The sequence below is a fragment of the Pan troglodytes genome, chromosome 21 (genome assembly GCF_028858775.2).
Source record: "Pan troglodytes isolate AG18354 chromosome 21, NHGRI_mPanTro3-v2.0_pri, whole genome shotgun sequence".
Classification (NCBI taxonomy): Eukaryota; Metazoa; Chordata; class Mammalia; order Primates; family Hominidae; genus Pan; species Pan troglodytes.
Window position 1 is genome coordinate 61,865,820 of NC_072419.2, and position 15,845 is coordinate 61,881,664.

Sequence of the window (15,845 nt, forward strand, 5' to 3'; positions counted from 1 at the left end):
CAACATGAGTTTTGGTGAAGACAAACCATATCCAAATGATTCACTGTGACTGAATGACTTGGATCATGTGCCCACCTTGGACCAATTGCATCATTCAGGAAGATAAAATTACTCTGATTAGCCAGGCCTAGGTCTCCATTCAAACCATGTGGATTGATAATAGAGAACTAATGTTTCCTCCAATAGGCTCAGGGTGCTATTACAAAAAGAAGGATAATAGCAAAACAGATATCCATTACAAACTTATAAGAAAATGAGACAATTTTGTCTGACCTGGCCCTGACATTTTCAGGTTTTTTTCTCTTTAACAATTGTGTTAAGTTGTTTTTTAACAGTTGTGTTGAGTGTTTCTAAAATTGCAATATGAAAATTTGTCGTTGATTAATTTAAAATGTCTGTTAATAATTTCTGTTAAATGCCTTTCAACTTTGTGTTTTCCTGTCTCCGTCACTCTAGCAGGCTTCTGGTACATAAATAAATGGCGATAGCATACAACAGCCCCAGCACCAGGCTGAGTGGGTTCAGATCACAGCTCTGTGACTTTTCTTGACTTGGATAAGTTAGTTAACCTCTCTGGGCTCCAGTCCCTTCTCTTCATTTGTAAAGTAGAGATAAAAAAGAATACTCACCTCATGGGGTTGTTGGGAGGATCATAGATAATGCCTAGAATTTGTTTGGCATGTGTAAGTGTTCAGCAAATATTCAACCTGATTATTGAACAAATCCCTAACTGATTGGAACAGCTTCTGGAATTTAGGAAGTTATCAGTGAATATTACTATTTGCTTTCTTCCCTTCACCCAGCAGCATTTTTGGGGGTCTCAAGAAAGGGTAGATTCAAATGTTCTCTTTTACATTGCTTTCGGTTCTCTTGCAATACATGCAAGATGAAGCCTTTACAAATTGATGTATGTGAAGCCCACACATCTGGCTAGTTGACTGTGGTTCTAATTGCCCAATCTAATGCTTTTAGAAAATAATCACTTTCTTGCAAAACAAACAAACAAAAAATTTGTACTTGGCCAAAGAGAAATCAATCCTGTGTTCTGAATAGCTGAGTTCTCCTCAACATGCAGAGCAACGCTCAGAATGGAAACAAGCATGTAAACAACAGCTACAGAAAATTCAAAGCCTAGGTACAGAGCACCTTGATTCAGCACCTCTGGGAAATTAGAAACAGTCTCTTTTCAATTTAGTCTTAAAAAATCAGCTTCATCTACTATGTTCTTAAGAAAAATGGAAGTTACAGTCAAAATTAAGTTTCTTGTTACCTGTATGAGAGTGACCATTGTCCCTGTTTTTACGTGAAGCTGTAAATTTGATTATAAATACTTGCATACAAATGTGAAACAAAAGTCCTGGGTGAGAAGACAAAGCAAAGGAAGTTACCTCCAACTGTCTAAGTCAGTCATATCAATGACCAGCTTGGGATCATGTCATTGACCTTTGAAAATCCCCATTGCCTGCACCACCAGCTACCTCCAATTAAGCCAGGTTTTTGTGTAACTGTGGTTGAATATCAAGTGGATCAGCAGACTCAAAGCAGGAGTTGATGCTGGATGCTCCCATATTAATATGACAGTATCATGATTATTTTGGTATTTTTCTTAGTAGTTTAGATGTATATAGAACTTCAGGAAGCACTTACATTTTCTAATAGCATTCACTCTTTAAAATAATCACTAAAATGGTTTATTGTGTTCCTTTTTTAAATGTGGAGATGGAAATTGTAATTCAGGGAGGTTTGACTTACGTAAACTTGTGTGGTTTGTAAGCAGTAAGGAAGCCAGGCAAAAGCAAACACTGAGTCAGCGTAGTATCATAATTAGGGTGAGTTTGGGAGCTAGACTCCACGTATATGGTTGTATTTAACATTCTAAGACTGAGTTTCTACCTCCACAAATAATTATAATGAGACCTGCCAAGGATTAAACCAGTTAATACATGTAGGACATTGATCACAGGGCTCAGCTCACAGAAATGGTAATTGCAATACCATTGCAATAATGGTAGCTTTTAGTAGTATTATTTCCATTCTCACTCTAGAATTTTTCAAGCAATATATTTTATTTCCTCATAGTCAATAAAATGCATGTATAGTTCCAGGCATGAGCATTTTCTGTAGAAAAATCAAAATGATCTTTTCTATTTCCCTGGCAAAATATAGTTTCTCAAATTAGTTCTTGATAGACAAAATCTCCAGCACCCGTACAACTATTGCATTTGAAACCAGACTTTTGGGGATTATATGTCTAGATATTTGCTAAATCTTCATTGAAAATTGTTTCCTTGCAGAACATGCATGTTTAAAATAGCCAAAGAAATGTGCGTTGAATCACCTAGATTATTGACTTAAAAAAATTAAATGTCAAATATCTTCCTAAAAGCTTTCTGACAGAATGACAAGTTAAATTTTTCACAAAACAGTTTGGCCTCTAAAACAATCAGTTGCAAAATGCCAGAAGTAACCAGGAGGGATGATTCATGACTTCCACACCTGTTTTGAGGTAAAGAAGCCAACAGTGGGTTGCAATTACACCAAGGCAGCCATGTGGACTCCCCCTCCTTCTTGGCCAATTAACGCTAAAAAAAGATCCTTTGTATTTGTGAAAAAGATGACTTGGGCCTATCTCTTGAAAATTCAAGGTTGGCATATTATGGGTGCATATTGAAATATTCTGATCATTAGGCAAAAAAAAGAGACTGTAAATAAGTTGGCTTTCATAATGCTATTTTTCAAGTCAACTTATTACTTGCAGGGTTTCTCAAAGCATGACACATATCTCACCTTTATGAAAATCATCCAGAGTACTTAATATAAATTCGGGTTTTCAGGCCCTGCCTTGGATGGACTAAATTAGAATCTTAGGGCATAAGGCCCTGAAATCTTTATTTCTAAAAAGAACCCCAAGTGATACTTCTACGAATGGGTTGAATAAGCTTTGTATGCACGTGTGCAAATCTTTTTAAATAATCCTACAAGAAAAAATAAGTCAATGCTTGTTTGGATTTCAATCCAGAATGACTCTGATCCCTTTCTAAATATTTATCTTCTCCTCACATGTGCAGTCCCAGGTTTCATCCTAACAGTAAATTTCAATAAGAAACAGCTCTAAGAACTCTAGCAGCTTGAAGCTGGAAGCCATCATTCTCAGCAAGCCAAGACAACAGAAAACCAAACACCGCATGTTCTCACTCATAAGTGGGAGCTGACCAATGAGAACACATGGACACAGGGAAGGGAACATCACACACCGGGGCCTGAGCTGGGGTAGGGGGCTGGGGGAGAGATAGCATTAGGAAAAATACCTAATGTAGATGATGGGTTGATGGGTGCAGCAAACTGCCATGGCACATGTATACCTATGTAACAAACCTGCATGTTCTGCACAAGTATCTCAGAACTTAAAGTATAATAAAAAAAATTAAAGACAAAAACAAAAAACTGTAGTAGCTTGTGCAACGTGAAGAACAAAGGCCATTTCTGCATCTCATGCCTGTTGGACACTGGGTGCGTTTGTGAGACACTGGGCAACTCACCAAGTTCTTTCGCTTTCCCACTGGCCTTAGTAGCAGGTCTCTCCTCTCGCTTCTTGTATATACATGGTCTTCAACTCTGTCATTTAGGGAATACAATTAGAAATAAAATTCTGGAGTCTGCCTGCAGTTATTTAAGTAGGTTACTAATAAACACGTGGTAAAATTATTTTATATTTTTTCATTTTAGTAATGTAATGATAGTTACATTCAAAACACATGCGCTCACGCAACTGTAGGTAAACACACACACACATACACAGAGACACACATAAGTTGAGCTGTCCTATTAGAAAATTTTAAAATATATAAATATATTGTATATATATACTATATATAGTATACATATAGTATATATACTATATGTAATATACATACTATATATACTATAAAATATACAGTATATATACTATATAAAATATACATACTATATATACTATATATTATACATATAGTATATACTATATATAGTATATATATTATATATAATATATAGTATGATGCACTATATATGTAATATATAGCATATATAGTATGTATCTTAAAAAACCATTTTCTCCATCTTATATTTTAAAATCCCTTCATATTGTATTCAGCTATTCTACGGTGGGAGAGGGGCAAAATTGAAACAGGAGTAACCTTGTAATTTCATTAATGGGTAGGATGTTTTTCCTCATTCTTGCCAATTACAAACAATAATGTTCGCCCCCCTCCTGACATAGGATGTAAAATGCCCTTTGCTCTCACTTAATTAAAGACAAAATTCAGCTTTTTTCAAATCACTAAATTAACATAGGAAGAGTTATTAAATTAAACCTGGGCGGTGCAATTAAAACAAACTTTCACATCATTTCTCTAGAGGTAAAGAAAAAGGTTACATATGCAACCAGAGCGTTCTGCTAATCCATAAAGAAGCCCACAGGGCCCAAGTGAGTTGCAGAGCCATCTCCAAGACAGAGTGACGGCTGTGTAAAGCAGCCAAGGCCCGCTGAAAGCATAAGACTCATTTCCTGTATTTCAAGACAAAGCAGACACTTCACACTGGACACAAGGGAACTGAGATTTACGGAATTTGTTGAATATGTCTATTCTATAGGCATACATCTTGTTTCATTTAATCCTTATAACTGCCCTAACGGGTGGGCCCAGCTATCTCCTTGATAATATGAAAATCAAGGTTGTTAAGCCAGCAAGGAGCAGGAAATATTCCATCCTAGGATGGCCTGATTAGGGACATTCCACCAAGGAGATTCCAATTCAAGACCCTACATGTGCTGGCAGTGTCTCTCCTCAGTGTCCCCATGTTGAACCACAATACCTTTTATTCCTTTCATTCTTGTCTAGGGATTGGAAGACTATGACCAAATCCAGTCACTGCCTATTCTTGTAAGTAAAGTTTTATTGGAACATAGCCACCTCCATTCATTTAAATATTGCTCATGACTGCTTTTATGCTACTGCTACAGAGTCAAGTATTTGTAACAGAGACCTCATAGCCCACAGATACTAGAACATCTGGTACCTGTATTTTCAAATAAAAAGTGTGCTGGCCCCTGCTCTAGTCATACTGAGAGTCTTCTCTGCCCCAAGATTAGAACAGGTCCTTTCTTGTCCCTCAGGTTCTCCCCACATGCTGTCCCCTTTGCCTGAAGTTAACTTCGTGGTATCCTTTTATTGGGGACTCTCTCATCTTTCAGGACTGTTTTCAAAGGACATTTCCCTGAGGGGTCATTGCTCATTAACCAGGCCCAGGCTTTATTTTTTCGTGGCTGCCATCCTCTTTAAGTGTAATACTTTATATGTTGTTAGCCTAGAACAGAGCTCCACGTGGGTAGGGATCACATCTATGTATTCATTTGACACAAGCAAGGCCCAGCTGTCCTGGAATGGGTGCTCACATAATAAATTGATATTCTAGAAGAAATTTGGCAGAAAAAGATAAACTGTAGCAGAGATAGTCTCTCTGACTTATTCTAGAAAAACACGGTTAAAATGAGAAAAATTCGCTCTTTAAAACTACCATTACATGTAGAGATAGAACTACATAGAGTTAAAAATAGATTTGTAGATATAGAACCTGTCATGTGAATAAGCTGTTGTTAAAAGAGATTAAACCTTTTTAATAAGGTGTAATAAGGTAAGGACAAGTAGCACCCAGCATTAGGTTAGGTTTTATTTCAAAAGTTGGCTTATTACAACCCCAGATGGGTTTTCCACCGTCATATCTGGTGGTTAAATTTCAAACTGCCCCTCAAAAACTTTAAGACTAACAATCTTAGTAGTTATGAAGCAAGGCAGACATTTAGGCCATAAGAGAATATTCTAATTCCTCCCTTCCTAGGTGAAAAGCAGACACCACAGGCATTTTAACAAACGGGTCAGAAGCAAATCTTACCTTGGTCAGCCTGTCTCACCGGACTTTGTGCACCTCCCCTCACTTCCTAATCAGTCCCTTCCAGGCCCTCATTAATGTATGATTTTATCTAGCAGATAGGAACTCAAGAATTTTACAGTTTAGTAGACTGATTAAAGTAAGCACATATCTAACTGTCTTAGGCAGTGCCCCCAAGAAAGGTAAGAAAAAGTGTAGTGAGGGCTAAAAAACACTGTTCAGCAGAGCAGTTAAAAGAATAGGTTAGATTCAAATCCAGGTACGTGAGGATGCATGTGTATGTGTGTGGGCATATATATATGAAATATACTATTTGATTAATGTTTCAGTATAACTTCTCCAGTGTTTTCACTCAGCCATGTTTTTTATGTTGCAATCTTAAATATCTTCCCTATTCTTTTTAAAGGTTGTATGATATTCCATGAGAAATTAGACACTCTTGTGTTCTCTAAACACTTCAAGCTTCTGTTACGATAACCCCCATGGCTGTTACTATACATGGCTGTGGGAACTGAGCTGATCAGGGCTGAGAAAATAGTTCTAACAGAGAGACTGTTTTCAATCTCAGTGGTATTAAGTCAGGAACTGAATGCACTTGAAGGACTAAGAATTTGATATGCAATTAATATATAAAATATGAATATATAGTTGAGTATAGAAAGGAGCATTATTAGTGGACATAGGTGGAATAAGATTTAGTGCAAAGAGTTTAGATCATTTTTATTTTTAGGCCTCAGGCATAAATCTGAAATGCTTAACAGAACAGTGTGGCAAAGAAATACTTTTCAAAATTATTCAAAGTAATTTTTAGTAATTTACTCAAAGTAAATTTGGAACATCAAAATTTCAATATAGTATTAGATTCTCTACCCAGAAGTCCCCACATGTGCTAATTCCCAATATCATCAGTCTGTCCCTATTACAACTTTGAAATATCTATGTTATTGCATTGTGTTGCCTTTATTTGTGCATGCCTGCTGCCTTAACTCTGAGCTTATTTTGACGGCAGAAACTGTGTCCTATTCATCTGTATATTACCAGTATCTGACACAGTACCCAACACAATGCAGGTCCTAAAAAAGTTTTTGGAATGAATGAATGAATCAGTGGCTTCATTAAAAACATTTGATCCATATGCCAATGTTAGGAAGACATTTTTGCTTTAGGATCAAGCAAATCTGGTTTTTAAATTGCTCTGCCATTTACCAGCTATGAGACTTTAGAGGAAATAAACTCTCAAGGCCCAATTTTCCACCCGTAAAATGGGAGTGATAATATCCTTATAGAAGCATTGCACGGATGAAAGGAAGTAGGACATCTGTATTGGTTAGCTTTTGATGAATAACAGATCACCCCACTTTTGGTGCCTTAAAACAATAAACATTTATTATTTCTCACACATCAGTGTCAGTTCATCTGAGATGGTCTCGCTGACATGTCCAATAATTGCCAGGCTATTGGCTCAGATACCCTGGTTCTCCTCCACAGGGCTTCTCTAGCAAAAGATTTCAGGCTCATTCTCTTGGTGGCGCTGGGGTCCAAGGGCAGTGGGAGAGAGCAAGCCCAGATGTGCAAAGCACCTTTCAAGCCTCTACTTACATCACATTTCCTATTGTCTCATTTGCCAAAGTAAAGTACATGACCAATCCCAGAATCAGTATGGGAGGGGTCTACCCAAGGTGCAGATAGAGGTTGGGCAATTATTGCAGCTATTTTGCAATCAGTCAACGCTCAGCATCTTAAGTGTTTAGCACAGTGTCTAGAAAATAAAAATATTTGGCCGGGCATGGTGGCTGACGCCTGTAATCCCAGCACTTTGGGAGGCCGAGGCGGGCGGATCACGAGGTCAGGAGATCGAGACCATCCTGGCTAACACAGTGAAACCCCGTCTCTACTAAAAATACAAAAAATTAGCTGGGCGCGGTGGCAGGCGCCTGTAGTCCCAGCTACTCAGGAGGCTGAGGCAGATGAATGGCGTGAACCCGGGAGGTGGAGCTTGCAGTGAGCCGAGATCGTGCCACTGCACTCCAGCCTGGGTGACAGAGCGAGACTCCATCTCAAAATAAATAAATAAATAAATAAAAACATTTAATTTAGGTTAGCAATAATCATAGCACAACCATTGTTGTTATTATACAAAAAAGCATTTTCTATGAAGAAAATTATCATATATGATCGTATATATCATATACGATCATATATAATTTCCATGATACTTTCTTGAGATCCTTCTTAGCTTCTAACTGCTCCATCTGTAAGTCTCTGCCTTATCAGGAATCCATCACTCTTCTTTCACATGGAATTATTACAACTGACAGCTGATGATGATACTTATATCTTGAGATGGAATCTAAGTCTGGGTTCCCTCCAAATCAGAATTTCAGCAAGAGCTTTGAGGCAGATGGTTTATTTGGAAGGGAAAGCTGGGAAACAGGAGACAGACAGAACAAAGTGGGGAAGAAAAGACAGCCCAACATAGGAATGAATTGCCTGTGATGTTGTGAGAAAAGCAGATGAATTGCTTCAGGATCTCTGGGAAGCATAAACTATGCTTCTCTATACTGTCTAACCAATAGACAGGAGACTGAGCATTAATCCCCTGGCTCCCGCCTCCCCTGCGCTGAATTTGCTCATGGAGCATTAAGCCCTTCTCACCTCACTCCTGTACTTGCCAGCTGTGTTTGCCTACGGGCCCAGGAGACTCACAGATCAGCCCTAGAGCTTGATTTACAGACACTACAGGGGCACGCTTTAGGTGGGATACTTTCAGTGGGAGGTGAGCTGGAAATGGCCACAAAAGCTGCCGCTGAAATTGAATATGTCCCAAGGAGATATAACAGGAACACCCCTAGCATCTTCTGTGGATGGTAAAAAGAGAGAAAAAATAATTGCAGGACTTGCAGGTGAGAGTTTCCCATCATAACTCCACTCCACAAGTGAGCCTACACTGCCCTGGAGGGCTTTCACTGCCAGTGCATTTCTAGCAACATTGGAAACATAACCAGGAAAACAGTGATGCATGGCCCATCGGAAGAGGCACAATCATCAATAAAGCAACAGTTTATTTCACAGTTTGATCTGAGTGGTATTGTTTTATGCAAGTCTTTCTTCAAATATCTTCCAAGCCACTTTACATTTTAAATGTTACAAATCCTAATACCCATGTTTTGTTTTGCTAATTTTTTTGAATGGGTATCTTTAAGAAACTATCTGTCTGTCATATAAAGAACTGGCCATCAGGTTATTCAAATAAGCACTTAAAACTACATGGAGAAGAAAAGCCTGAAGTTGTATTTATTCTAATAAGTTGATGCTTAAGGATTCAGTGTGATTTTGTTTTCTGCTTTTTAGAAGCAGCAGAAACAATAAACAATTATCTCTTGGCATACCCTTGATCAAGACAGCCAATTACAAATACTCTGTATTTATGTTCCCTGTGTTTGGTAAGACAATTTTAAATATAGACATCATTGACATTGAAATTATACCTTGTCCAATTGTCTTGCATACACAAGGAACCTTACAGGTTGAAGAATTCACTCCAACTCCTCACTTTGTTTTTTAAATAGAAAAGTGAAATTGGTTAAACTGGTAAAATCAAACAGATATCTTGACATCAGAACACAAAGTCAAAGGCGGAGTTTCCAGGACATCGAAGTCACTTACATCCTCTGCTCAGCTTGTAGAGAATGCAGCATGTTTTATTTCCTAATTAATCACAGCTCAGTCATGTGGCACTTAAGTGCCTACCACTTGCTTGGAAACCAGTAGGAATTAAGCTGGGCTGGGAAGGCTGTAAGATCAAGCCTTTATGATTGTTCTCAGGAATTAACTGATAAATAATATATGCAACATCCCACTGATTCAAGGAACACTGAGTTTGATCTTAGAAATCCACTTACAGAATTTTTGTAAACAAGTCTGATATGATTCCTGATATATTGTATGCTTTCTCATGAATTTTATTGAATAAATATGCACACACAGGCAGTCTGATTCAGGCATATGTGTATTATTTATTTTTCAATTTGACAAAACGTTTATTTGAAAGTAGTTTTAACGAAAGATAGATAAAAAATGTGCTTTTGGGTTGCTCTTATGATTTGATATGAAATAAAAATAATGACATTGCCTTATGTAAATATGATTTTAACAAAGTAAAAAATACTTAGTTTCAAAAATACAGTATTCTGATTTCAACAGTTACATTATACACACAAAATCTCCTGTGATATTGATGAAAAGAAAAGAGGCTTGAGAAAGCTGAATATGAAATTCTGCAATGATGCATGATCTTATAGACAAGAACTCGATATACTGGGGCATGAACAGGGATATAGTTAGTTGTGATTAACACGTCAGCAAGACGCCATTCATGTAGTTCCTGGGCTGCAAATGACAGACCATTTACTGGGGTTGTACACAAATTGTTCAAGTGAAGAATCAGTCAACTAAGGCATTTTAACACACTTCATGTAAGCAGTATTTTCTAGCAAGCATTACTACAGAACATTGCATGGAGAAGGCTTTGTGCCATGAGCAGAATAAGATAATATACCTGGTTGTGAAAATATAACCTCAAATATGTCATTGTTCTTTTTTTGCAGAAAGAGGGATTACAATTTAAAAAGTATTTTATGTGAAAAAAATACATAGATGAGCTAAGAAGGACATATGTCATGACACTGTTCAAGTTTCAAGATGGGAATCTGAGGTCTGAGCACAATTTTTCCCTCTCACTAAACCCTTAGAAGTGAGGAAAAATAGATGAAAGAACTTTTGAAAAAATATATTTTCATATTTATCGTTATCCAGTATACTTTTCTGTGTGCTTAAAATACCATAATAAAATTACCAAAAAAAAAAAAAAAGGAAAGAGAAGGTATTTCAGCAAGCAAAGAATTAATCTTTGTATTTCCAGGCTTCAGTAGGGATTGATCCTGACCTTGTTGCTCTTTAACCTTTCAGATGACTGTGCCATGTCTCATAAACTGTCTCAGAATCATACCTCAACTGCAACGAATCTCCCTCCACGTTGAAGCATCTGCATATTTAACCAATATGCTCCAATTCCAGTAGACTGTTTATCATGTAATTTTCTGTCTCCTGTGTCTAAAACAGAGGACTCAGACACCCTGCTGTCCCATAGGGAAGTCCTTTTACTGCTTAATTTTTAATCTTCATATATTAAAAACCCTCTGGTGCTCTTTCTAGGCAAACTAAAATCAGAAGTGCAAGGCCGTAATCCACAGAAATCTGCCAGTCCTGACAATTGGGGAAAAAAGAAAAAACAAAACTTCCCATTTTCTAATGAAACAGGAGAATTCCCTAATGCCCTCGTGGGATTTGTGACAGGGGTGCAGCATGCTCAAACCCATTAGGGGAGGGGGAGCATGCAGACAGGCAGGTGCAGGAGCCAGGGAGAGCACTTTTGGGCTCCAGGGCTGTGGTAGCATCCAGGGGTGTGTTACAATTTAATGCTCTTTTAGCAGTTCCTGTCCACAGATGGATAAGTGTTAAACCAGCACAGTGGAGAGTCAGGGTAACAGCCTTTTACACCCTGCCCTCTTGTTACCCAGGTCCTTGTCCAGTGTCTGGGAAGAATCAGGTCACACGGACTTGAAAAATGGTGAATGCAGGGATTTTATCGAGTGATTGAGGTGGCTCTCGGTAGGATACATGGGAAACTGGAAAGGGTATACAGAGGGAAGATGATCTTCCCCTGGAGTTCAGCCATCCCATGGCTGATGTCCGCTCTGACTGTCACCAGTAGAACTCCTCTCGATGTTTAGACACTCCATCTCTTCTCTGCCGCTCTGCTGCTCTTCTGTTCCTCTGCTGTGGAGCTTGGGGTTTATATGGGTACAGGATAGGGGTGTGGTGGGCCAGAGTGGTCTTGGAAAAGGCAACATTTGGGCGTGAAAACAGGAATGCCTGTTTCTAGTTAGGGCTGCGTGATTGCAGGCTTGAGGATGGGGCCTATGCTGGGGAACCACCCTCTTTTACCCAGTATTTCCTTGCCTCCTGTTCATATCACTAATTATTAACCTGTCTTTTGAATAACTACAATAGAAACACATTTTAACCATTGCTACTGCTGCTCTAGAAAGCACTTTATCTCATTAGGGTGAGTACTCCCAAAATGACTGAAGGAGTTCTTCAGCCTCAGCATGATCAGTGTTATAGCCAAGTGATTCTCACTTGCGGGGATTGTGCTGTGAGATGTTTAGCAGCATCCCTGGTTTCTACCCAATAGATTCCAGTAGGATTCTCCCAGTTGTAACGACCAAAATGTCTCCAGATTTACCAAATATCCATGCAGTGGGAGCAAAATTGCCCCCAGCTTAAAGCCACTGGTTAAACACAAAAGGATTTAATGTATAAAATGATGTACTTAAAATGTGTTCCAAGTTATATTGAATCAAGCTCCATGGAAGCTTCTGAAGATACTTCTCAGGACACCACAGAAACTGAACCTCCAGAAAATAGTGGGAGATCTGGACGCCACTGACCCAACTCTTAGATGACTTGGGGATAAGGATGTCATAGACCCAACTCCTACATTCAAGACCACCTAGTCTCCATCACATTTTTTTCCCAGTGCAATAGATAACTCTCTCTCTTCCTTTAACATCCACAACTTTAGAGACTGCATGCTATTCATCTTTGCCTACAGTCTAATCACCAGCCAACACAATAGCTACAGTCTGGCAAAACAGCACACCTGGAATTGGATCTACATGCAAAGGGCACAGCACATGGAACAGAATAAGCCCCCACTCAATAGAACTGTGTCTCTACAATAGAGAGACAGCACAGACTAACATCACGGATCTAAAACTTTACTGATGAGATATTTCATATTCTTTTTTTTTGTACTAAATCTTCAAAATCTGCTGTGTATTTTATAGTCAGAGAACCTCTTGTTAAGTAGTTAACATGTTAAGTGCCCAGTAGTACATAGCATACAGAACAGCCTGGGTCTATATAAGTTAAGGTCATCATTCCTAAAAGAAAAACTTCATGCTGTAGAAAAAGTATAGTGTCATTAGAGTAGCTGTAATAATAACAATAGCTAACACGAATATGGTACTTATGATGTGTTCTGTTCTGAGCACTTCACAGGATAAACTCATTTACTCTTCTCAATAATGCTGTGAGGATAGCAATATTATTAACAGATGAAGATTGAAAGGCATGGGAATGTTTGACGCCTGTCCAAGGCTACAATAAGACATAAACCTCAGAACATACTTAAAAAATCAGGAGGATGGAAGAGAATATGAAAGGTAAATGTATGAATTGCCTGAGTTTTGTTTTTCTTGCTGTACAAAAGGAAGAAATGAAAGTTATTTTGTTCTGAAGTTGTTAATAATATAGGATTAAAATATGCTAATTCAGGAAATACAAGTAACATTAAAATGCTTTCAAAATGCTGAAAGAGATGCATGTGGGAAAATGCTAATTAACTGAAAATGAAATTAATGCTAAATAATTGCCCATGTACAACTGAAGCCATCTTACCACCACCAGGTATAAGAGTGCCACACACTGTGATATGTAGCAAAACCTTACAGGAATAGCAAGAACACAAAAATCATATAAACACACTAGTGGTTTTAAACATCATCAACTATTCCATCCTTCACAAATCCCAAAGATATAAAACAAAAGTTAAATGCTGAAATTAGAGTATAGCATTTTAAAAAAGGAAACAGCAAGGAAACATACTGAGCCTACTGCAGAAATAAGAGCAATGTCTCAAACATAATAAACATAATAAATAGAAATCACATATTCATTAAAAAGACTTTCATAATGAATAAAAGAATCAAAATATACTACAAAATAAAATACATACCAAATCAAAGTAATGAAAATTGTTTTAAAATAAAAGGATGATCAATAATATACCAGAGAAATAGAAAAATATTGAGATTATATAGCATCAGGCCTGGTATTACTGCATTATAATGTATAAAGAAATAATGTATAATGTAGCTTTGAAATGTATAAAGCAGCGCTTTTAAAACTTGCTTAATTCATAGACTAGTTTCATAAGTTTTTGTTATGCCTTCATGAAATTTAAATTGTAATTTGCTCTACAATTTCTTTACATTGAATTCTTTTAAATTAAATGATACATCTTAAACAGAAGCAATATATCACCATCAAAATACAAAATCATTCTCTATTGCAAAAAATAGAAGGTAACTATTAAACAAAAACTAAAAATTGGAAATTTCCCTAGATGTGCTAGTGTCACTGAAAGTCTCAGAAAGAAACAGATAAAAGGAGTTTTGAAAACAGACTATTTACAAAGGTTTGGACTGGTGGGGACAAGTCTAAAGAAGTTGACAAGGAATAGTGTGATGCTCTGGAAATAGCAGCCGCTGGGGACAGTTACCCACCCTTGACAGGAAGGACACAGAACGGAGAGCTTTTCAGGAGGCCCGGCTCCTAGAAGCTGCTGCATTTGGAGAAGAAAATGTAGCCAACCCTAAGTGGCCCAGAGAGAAGGATCCAGCAATTCTCAAATATCTTGCCATTGCCCTGTTCAAACATACTTGTCTGCCTCCTGAGACAGAAAGCAGAGGCAAGAATAATGGAGAGTAGATGGGTGTGGGCAACTAGAAGATTCTCAAAACAACTCTATTCTACCCAATATTCTTACGAAGTCTTGCTCTTCTCTAGTAAAAGTATACTAATACCACCAAGTTCAGATTTTCTTCTTTCATAATGAAGACTTGAAGATAAATGAAAAGGAAAGCACTGCCTCCCAATGTTCATGCCATGCCCATGTACAGTTGAAGCCATCTTACCACCAGTCATAAGAATCCCACACACTGAGATACGTAACAAGACCTTCCAGGTACAGCACGAACACAAAATCACATGAACATACTAGCAGTTGTGACCACAATCATACCGTTGCATCTTTCGCAAGCACAAAGATATGAAACAAAAGTTAAATATAGATGAATCTGAAGGGCATAGCCCGTAAATGTAGATTATACTTTCTAGACAGAGAATGCAGCTACTTCTTATGTGTATATGGGGTATTTACAAATATTGACTACAAATTAGACTCCAAACAAATTCAAAATTCCGAAGAACAGAAATTAGACATATATAATTGCCCATAATCTCTGACAGCAATGCAATATACGTAGAAACACGTAACAAATGAAAAAACTGAAACTTGACTACTTAGAATTTAAAAGAAAATATTTTCTACCGAGTAACTCCTGAACCACAGAAAAAAAATCAGAAGTGCAATTGCTGAATAGTTAAAACACAATGATACTGAAAACTCTCTGTATAAAAAATATGGAAAGATGCCAAAGAATTTGTTCAATAGAAAATCAGAATCATAAATGTTTCCTTGCCGAAAACAGAAAGAATGAAAACAGAAAAATAGTGTTTTCAACATAAAAAATATAAAAAAAGAACTCAAAGAGCTAAGGAAAGCAGAAAAATAGAAGAGATCAATATAAGAGCATGAATTAATTTGTTGGAAAAGACAAAAAGTAAAATTGATTAGTACATGAAATAATCAAAAAGGAAAATAGCATCAATAGAGAAGAATGCATACATTGGAAAACAGAAAACTAGAATTGAAAAATTTATAAAATAATTCTTTTTAAAATAAGAACAAATAATTTTATTATAAAAAAGAAATACACCGGCCAGGTGCGGTGGCTCACGCCTGTAATCCCAGCACTTTTGGGAGGCTGAGGCGGGCGGATCACGAGGTCAGGAGATTGAAACCATTCTGGCTAACACAGTGAAACCCCATCTCTACTAAAAATAAAAAAATTAGATGGGTGTGGTGGCGGGCGCCTGTAGTCCCAGCTACTCAGGAGACTGACGCAGGAGAATGGCGTGAACCCGGGAGGCAGAGCTTGCAGTGAGCC